The sequence below is a fragment of the Bombus flavifrons genome, chromosome 1 (assembly GCF_040668555.2).
Source record: "Bombus flavifrons isolate JBK064 chromosome 1, iyBomFlav1_principal, whole genome shotgun sequence".
Taxonomy (NCBI): domain Eukaryota; kingdom Metazoa; phylum Arthropoda; class Insecta; order Hymenoptera; family Apidae; genus Bombus; species Bombus flavifrons.
The window spans coordinates 304315-312451 of NC_138442.1; the positions used below are offsets into that span (position 1 = coordinate 304315).

At 36.0% G+C, this 8137-nt stretch overlaps 1 long non-coding RNA gene across 2 annotated transcripts; it reads right to left on the reverse strand.

The window, feature by feature from the left end:
• Positions 1-1330: 1330 nt before the first annotated feature.
• Positions 1331-7655, reverse strand: LOC138179668 (uncharacterized). 2 transcript variants are annotated; one of them, XR_011173099.1, is made up of 4 exons: positions 6316-7655; positions 6187-6247; positions 2627-5756; positions 1331-1492 (listed from the first exon to the last, which is right to left on the reverse strand). It is a non-coding gene; the product is annotated as an uncharacterized LOC138179668 (long non-coding RNA). The 2 variants fall into 2 exon arrangements; XR_011173098.1 differs by having other exon boundaries at positions 2623-5756.
• Between the last annotated feature and the right edge of the window lie 482 nt (positions 7656-8137).

An 8137-nucleotide genomic window follows, 5' to 3' on the forward strand; every position in this document is an offset into this window, starting at 1 on the left:
AACATAATTTCTGCAATTTTCAGTAGTCGCATAGCATTAATGTCGGGTATTTCTTCTATTTTTATTATTATTTTATCATTTGCGTACAACGCAAAACTAATTGATTTTGTAATTGTAAAGTTTTAAAAAATGAAGCTAGTTTTAAAAAACGCGTTTTAAAAAACTATACATAATTTAATCTTTTATAGGTCCATTAACACTGATAAAACATGTTTATAATAGAAAAAATATAAGTATATAGATAGATAAGATCATGAATAAAATAGATACAAGTGCATAAGAATATAACATTTATCATTAATGTAGTAACTTATGGATCTTAGAGTAAGGACAAGTAATGATGATTTAATTTGGGTTTAGTGTAGTTTAATAAGCAATACTCAGTAACAAAAACCGATTACAACATCGTCGTACGTATCATTATCACACACGCCTTGACTTCCCGATTCACACTCCGTGACCTCTCAACTCAAACTGCACTTCTCCACACGCATTTTGGCCGTTCTCGCATCCCTTTGTCTTTTCCTAGGCCCACCACACGCGTGTTCCGCAGACGCTCGTGGCCAGGGTCACGTAGGCCTTTTCTACGAAACTATGCACTTGAAAAGACCGATGACACATTTATGGACCTGACGGCGCCTCGGCTCTCGCGACATTGTTCATGGTTAACTCGATGTTTATTAGGCCCTTTTCCCGATACTACATTAATATATATATTAAAAATGTAAAAATTATTGGAATTGAATAATACAGACAGGAATAAGTGCGTAATTATAATAACAATGCTTAAAAGTTGCTTTAGTTATTTAATAATACTATAACAATTATGTTTTTCATAATGTTCGTTATAAGAACATATAAAGTCAATGGTTATGATTAATAATAAATTAATGACAAAAGTAAAATATTGAATGTAAACAAAGGAAAATTTCCTTTCTGAAATCAATTCATTTTTAAATTATGCTTGTTCGAGGCTCTAAATTCGAAGAATTCATCAAATGTTTAAGACCTTAGGCTCAAAAGGATGTAGCAGGTAAAGTTATTTGTCTTAAGAAGGGAAAACTGACGAAGATTATTTTCCAGTCCAAAAAGCTATTAGATCTATTTTAAGTGGATTGTAATATATAAACTGAACGTGTTTGCTATGAAATGTTTCTGACTTTTTAGTTTGAACGTGAGTTTGAGTAAGTACGTATGTCTCAATAAACAGTAACGAATCGTCCGAGAAAAAGATTTGATGACATTTCGGACGAGACGTGTTGACGGGAGTAAGACGCGTGGGCTGGTTATCCAAATATTTCCGAATTCGCAAGGGCTATATATAATAATATGAGTAGTAATTCTCCTTCTGCAAGTGACCACTTCCACATTATAGGCGTAGGGGTGTACAATGCGACCCGTTAGTGGACTGCACGAGAATTCCACGGGTGTTACCCTTCGATCGTTGTAAGCAATAAACCATTATGAAGTGCTGTGACTCGACGAATACATACTACTGGAACAGAAAGCTAAAAACAAGAAAAGTCCTATGTCCTTGATAGGCAACTGTTAATTTCTTAAGCGATAGAATAAGTGTACAATGACTTCATAAAGTTATTGTTGCTAAGAGAGTCAAAATTTCGTGGACTTCTAGATATAAACGTATAAAAGTATAAAAATATAAATGCATAATAATAATAATAATAATATAAACACGTAAAGATATAAGTGGATAAGGAGATGAAAACATTTAGAACATAAAAAAAAATCTAGAACATGAACATAAGAAAAAGTTCTGCCTTAGTGTATAAAATTTCGGTGTATATTAAGTTGTCCGGATAGTTTCTTTCGTTTTAGAAGGAAACAATAAATGCGAAACATTTTATATTACATTTTATTACACGTATTAATATACTGCATGTAATGCAAAAGGGATCATACGATATAAATTGTAGGATAAGAAAAGTAATGGATCAAAATAATATAAAACAAAAAATGTTGTGCATTTATTGTTTCCATCTAAAACGAAAGAAACTTTTCGGACAACCTAATACAATATAACGCGAAGAATATTAGATCAGGGGGCTTCCAGGATGAATTCACTTGCGGATTCATAAAAGACACATGGTTGGTTTGCCAATTGCAGTCAACTTTTACAACATTTCCTCTCGAATAAGCCACTTGTTCACGTTTCGGCCTACCAGTTAAACCCAGAAGATTAAGGCAGCGCTCGTACTTCGTTCCTTCGTAGGATTTGATCATTACGTCGGCTGGCATGTCGTTGGATGAGACGTGTTTCAAAACCGTTTGATCTGATCTGATGACTTCAATACAAAATAGTGATAAATATGATGTGTTTCGCCCGTGCATGGAACACGGGGTTGCACCCTTGCACGTTGGAGTTATCGTTGCACAATTTGACAGATTGCCGTTCAAGTCACACTACAATTCACCTCGGATCAGTCTTACCTCGATCTTCAGGGATGTCGATACCAGATTTCGGTACAGTCCAAACCGTTGCAAAACATCCTACATATATGTTCTCCCATGCCCGTTCATGAAAATTCCCTCATCATTTCTGGTGAAGTTTATTTCGAGACATCGCTTTATCTCCTCAAGGTCACTTATTTCGAAGAAACTTACCAACCTCTGCCGAACAGCTGCATTAGATTCGCAACACATAATCAAGATGTCATTGATATAGTTGACGATGATTATGAGCTGCTTCACTTGGCTTTTCTGATAGAAGCAGTGTATACGCGACCACCATATTTCAGAACGTAGAAGGCCTTTTTCATACGGCAGACCATGTTGTCGCTGTCATCTCATCCAACATGGTCCCTAGCAATAATTGTACTTTGCTCTTCGTTATGTTCGAAGATGTATTGGAGGACTTCCTTCATTCGATCTGGTATCTTTATGCAGACCTCCTCATCGAGCTTACCATTGAAATACTCTGTCGCTAGTTCACATAGCCGGATTCACAGCAAATGCGACAGTTCATCTTATAGAGCTCAGACGCGCAACCTTTCAGTCCTTTCTGCGCTGGGATTTCTTCAATGCTGCGAATATCCCTTAGTAACGACTTGTGCCACATTTGTTATAGAACACGAAACGACTCCTAATGACTGTCCTCTTTATGGTCCTAGCGACCATGTCCTATGTTTCTTTAATGAAAGTGGATCTTTTGAAACTTTACGGCACTCAACGTTTGACAGTTCCCAAAGAATTGTGTTAGAGAATAAAGATCATTCTCTCACGTCGCGGTAAGCACAACACTTCCATCTCGGTTAATGACCTCGGACCTTTCCCGGATAGAAGGGCACTGCGTTTTTTGTTGGTAATCCTATTTATCGAAATAAGATTCAGTCGAAAATCGAAAAATATTGATTGTCCGGGAGATGAAACTTTTATCTATTTTCATCAACATTCGTGATGGCCGACACGATGCCTCTTTCCATTATGTTTGCATGGCCACTGTTAGTAAGATTCAATACTCTCAGAATGTAATCCATGTTCAGCCCTTGAAATAATTTGACGTTCTTGCTCATGTGCAATGTACACCCACCGTCATAACACCAAACGTTACTTTTCGCATTATCATTGTAATACGAAACATTGTTTACCAACACATCTGAAAATGCAAATAAACTTAAATTATCGGTGTCACTGGCGAACAGTCATTTCTGGTTTCTTACTCCTTGACAATTCTTCACAAAATATCCGAAAATACCGTACCTGAAACACTTCACATTGAAATCATTTTTCACGATATCAGCCTTTCCATGTCCAATCCAACTTTTCCGTGACGATTCTTGCGATGATGCGCTTTTCTACGTTTTTATTTTGCTATCATCATCACATTTTATTTCACGTTTATGTTCATTTTGCTTTACGTATCGAATTCTTCCACAATTTTAATTTGCAACGTCTCAAGAGATGACAATGCGTCATGGGCAGACATGGCGCAATGAAAGCTTTCAAAGCTGCAGGATAAGTTACGCAACCGCATGATCACCACGATCGTACACACACATCTGTTTTTAATGTTGGGAGTTCTACTTTGCAAATTAGCCACCATAAAAACTTGTGGTCGTGAAGTTAAGATTTCGTATTTAACGTCATCCTTGGGTAAAAGCATTGAAAGAAAAGAATAGAAATTAAACACTGAGCTTACTCAATGACAAAACTACTTTTCATAATTTTTCACCATTTATTTAAAGTAGATACATATGCAGTATTTTATTTGGTAGAGCAAAATGCTGTTTAGATGAATATTAATTTTGAATCATTATTAAACATATATTTCTATTTTCAACAGAAAAGTTTAATAATATTACAATTTCCAAATCAAATATGTATAGATGTATTTAATACTTTTATATTTCACGCGTATATTGGAAAGCAAGTTAGTTTTTAGTTTTTTCTAATTCATTAGAAAATTGTTTAATTATTAATACTTTCTATGATATATGTAAATAATATCATGTCCAAAATATTATTCACGACTGAAATTTTTCAATGTTATTAAATTTTTTATTGAAAAATCAAAGTTATAATATAATTTTAAAGTTTACAAAGGTTTTTAATAAAAATGAAAAAAGTATTTATATTATATGATATTTATTAGACATTAGTTAGACAAAAAATAATAATAATATAATTATAATAATCATATATCTAAGATGAAATTTTGTCTCTATTATTATTATTGTGGTACTGCTTTTTGCTTTCATCTCTTTTGCTGCTCGGCCCGTGAGTCGAATACGCGACCGCATTAAGGAGAGAGAGAGAGAGAGAGAGAGAAAGACAGAGACAACCGAGTACGGGCTATTTTTACATGATGACGTCACACAATGAATTCTGACTTTTCGACTAAAGCGGCTTACTGGGGACATATCGAGCAACAGTGTCCGATCATTAAAAGCCTTACCATCACCGCGGGTATTTCCAGACTTGTATATACGACAGTGCCACCAATAGAATCTTGATTGATCTTGATTTTCAGTTCCGCTAACTTATCCATCACGTCGAAGAAACGCCGAAAACGTTCGCCATACACCATAACCATTTTGCATTTTCAGCAACTCCAAGTGATTCAAGAGCACGACCTTTCACGATGGCCCTTTTTATTGATAGATGTTCTTTAATTTTAGTCAAATCTCTCTTACATTCTCATATCTCTTTATCTGCTTAATTTCCGACGGACTAATAATGAGCACAAAATTCGAATATGCTCTCAAATCGTTCTCGATTTATCTTGCCGCTTCTTGCACCGATGCTGTGCCGCTCTGCATAAATTCCGGCTTGGGAATCCTGCCGCTCACGTACCATGGAGCTGCCGCTCCATTCATTCGTCTTTATTAAAACCGCACGCATTTAAAATTCCACGTGTTATACTTCTCTTTATCAAGCACTTCGAACCTCATTCCCATCCATTTTTGCGATGCAACGAAGAACTTCCTGACTCAAGGATTGCATTTATAATCCAAAAAATTATAACTTGCATTAGATAACACGCGTTCTAAGAATTTTGTATTTTTTTTGAGATTACCATGTGCCTCGGTCAATAACCTGTTCGACAGGACGTGCGTGGCCGCAATAAACAGACTGAACAAGCTCATGCCCATTAACAAAAAACCAACGGTTTAGTCGCTAATCACAGAGATTTCTAACATTTATTCCTCTAGTAGTCGAATTTACCATTCTTCCTTAGTGTTTATTATTTTTTTACTAATTCTGTAATCCAGTCTTCTCTATTCTCTAGTCCGGACATTCTATAAAAAGCTCGTTATTTTAATTTGATAACTTAAATTTGTAATATATTGAAGTATTCTCGCAAATTTTAAATTCATTTTTCTTCGATTTTTTCTAATACACGGGTAATAAATCAGCATAGATTTCTTTTTTGGTTATTTACATACAATATTGTAAAAATATATAACATAACATATTTATAATACGGTTGATAGATAACAAAAATAAAAGATCCAGTGATTTGAAATTTATTAAACATACAAAATTTCTTAACTAATTATGTACTGTTACCTGAACATTATAAGATAAACCGAAGAAGAATATATATTTTCAAGTTGCAAGAATATTGGGACATATCAATTTACATTATCAAACTAAGGTAACGAGTTCTTTTACAGAAGTATGATCATTCCTGGAATGAACTGCATCGTACAATTAATAAAAAATTACCTCGCAGTAGCAAACAAAATATCTCCTGTCTTCCACTGTCAATAATACATTGACCCTTAGCCTACACGTAACAAATTTTTAACAGTGTTTCCTGTCTTATACATGTAAAACCAAAAAATCGATACAAACCAAAAATATAAACTCTATTTCCATAGGTCTCAAGTGGATTAAGGGGCACTGTTTAAGAACAAGAAAAGTTAAACCGTTCTATACTTAGAAGGTTTCGGTAGTAAAAACCTTATCACAGTTTTTGCCTCGTTTCTTATGGCCCGATCGTTTCGCTCGTCGCATTTGTTTTTTTAACATCTGGAGATCGACAGCTTCGTTCAGCAGTTTCCGACAGTGTTGGCGTCGGTACCTTGGCCCGATCGGCAAATTCCGGCCATAGCTCTTCGACTATCACCTTATCATAGCGAACATCGGTGAGCGGCCATTGTTTACGCTTCACGTCTGCCGTTGACTTTTTTTGTATCTTAATCGTTCAAACTGTTTAGACCTGTAGCGGCACATGAGTAAAGGACAATTCAAATCATGTTGTTGTGTTGCCTCGGAGTATCAAGATCGTTAGGATACACGTAATGTAATAATAAATAAACTCCGGGCAAAACAATGTGCCGCTATGTCGAACAAAGACGAATTTGAATTTTTCGACTCTCCCCCGACCATTATAAATAAACGGACGCAATCGAAAAGAATTCAGTTATCCAGGAATTATCAAGCAGTTATCAACCAGTTATCTAACAGTTATCGATCAGCATTTACGAGTATCTATCGAGTATTTATCAGCGATCTTATTTTGCGACTTATACACTGTACGAACGTCTCAGCGAATATTGTCTGTATACTAATTTATTCACTTATTTTAAATATATCCGACGGTTTCAACAACGAGCAATCTTGTTTAATAAATCTCACGATCAAACATCCTCTACGCAAGTCCTCTACAGACCCCTGCGTATTCCGAAAGATTCAAAGGATCTAATGGAAGAAGAGCACGCAGGCATATAAACTGGCGAGCCACGCTCGGCTTGTGTCAATTAATCACTTAATCATCGAAGGCTCGGAAAATTCAGAAGAATACCAAGTATGTGCGTCGCCTTTGTCTACGCGTTGTCGACTCCAATTTAACAATCGGCATGGTGAGTCGCACTCGCCTCACCACTGCTTTTCGTATCACATTCCGCGCTCGGTTCATGTGCGGTCCCCATCGCGATTTCGCGTCATGGTTTAATCCGTTTCAAGTACGTGCTCGTGCTTGACCCGACTCATGGCCGCGCCCTGCTTATCGTAATCATAAGTCTAAACCAAGTTTCGTACCGTGTATCATACCTTTGTTAAGTTTTTGTTTAAATAAAATTTAATATTGTTACAGCATATGTCGCGATTATTCGTCGTTTAGTCTAAATTCTTTTCTTAGCATATCGTTGATGCCCTAGTGATATCTAACGGGCAACATAACTAGCGCTCAGAAGAAAACCTTATAAATAAAGAAAGGAAAACAAGTATCGCACTATACTGCACCATTTACAGAAGGCCACAAATGTTCGTGGGCGCATCACGCTACATTTATTTAAAATTTAAGCTAAACATATTAATTATTTATATTGTATGTTTGTGTTGCTTAACTTTGTGTTAACCTAATGCAATCAAATCTCTTTAAAGCTTAAACGTGTTATGTGATTCGTCATGTGCTCTAGCTGTTCCTTTAATGACAGACTAATAATGTATCGGGCAGTCCTGGCCTTCCTACGTGTGTTCAAGCGGTAATGTTCTTCGTAAGCGCATTCTTCAGTGGAATGTATTGCATGCGAAGTTCTCTCTTCGATATCCCAAAACACTTAATTGTAATTGTAAATCGCCTAGCGTCACGTGACAGAGTGGTTGTAGGAGTTCATGAAAACAGTTTTCCGCCCAGAAACTAATCTAACAGCGGTTTGGTGCGTGGGTTGGT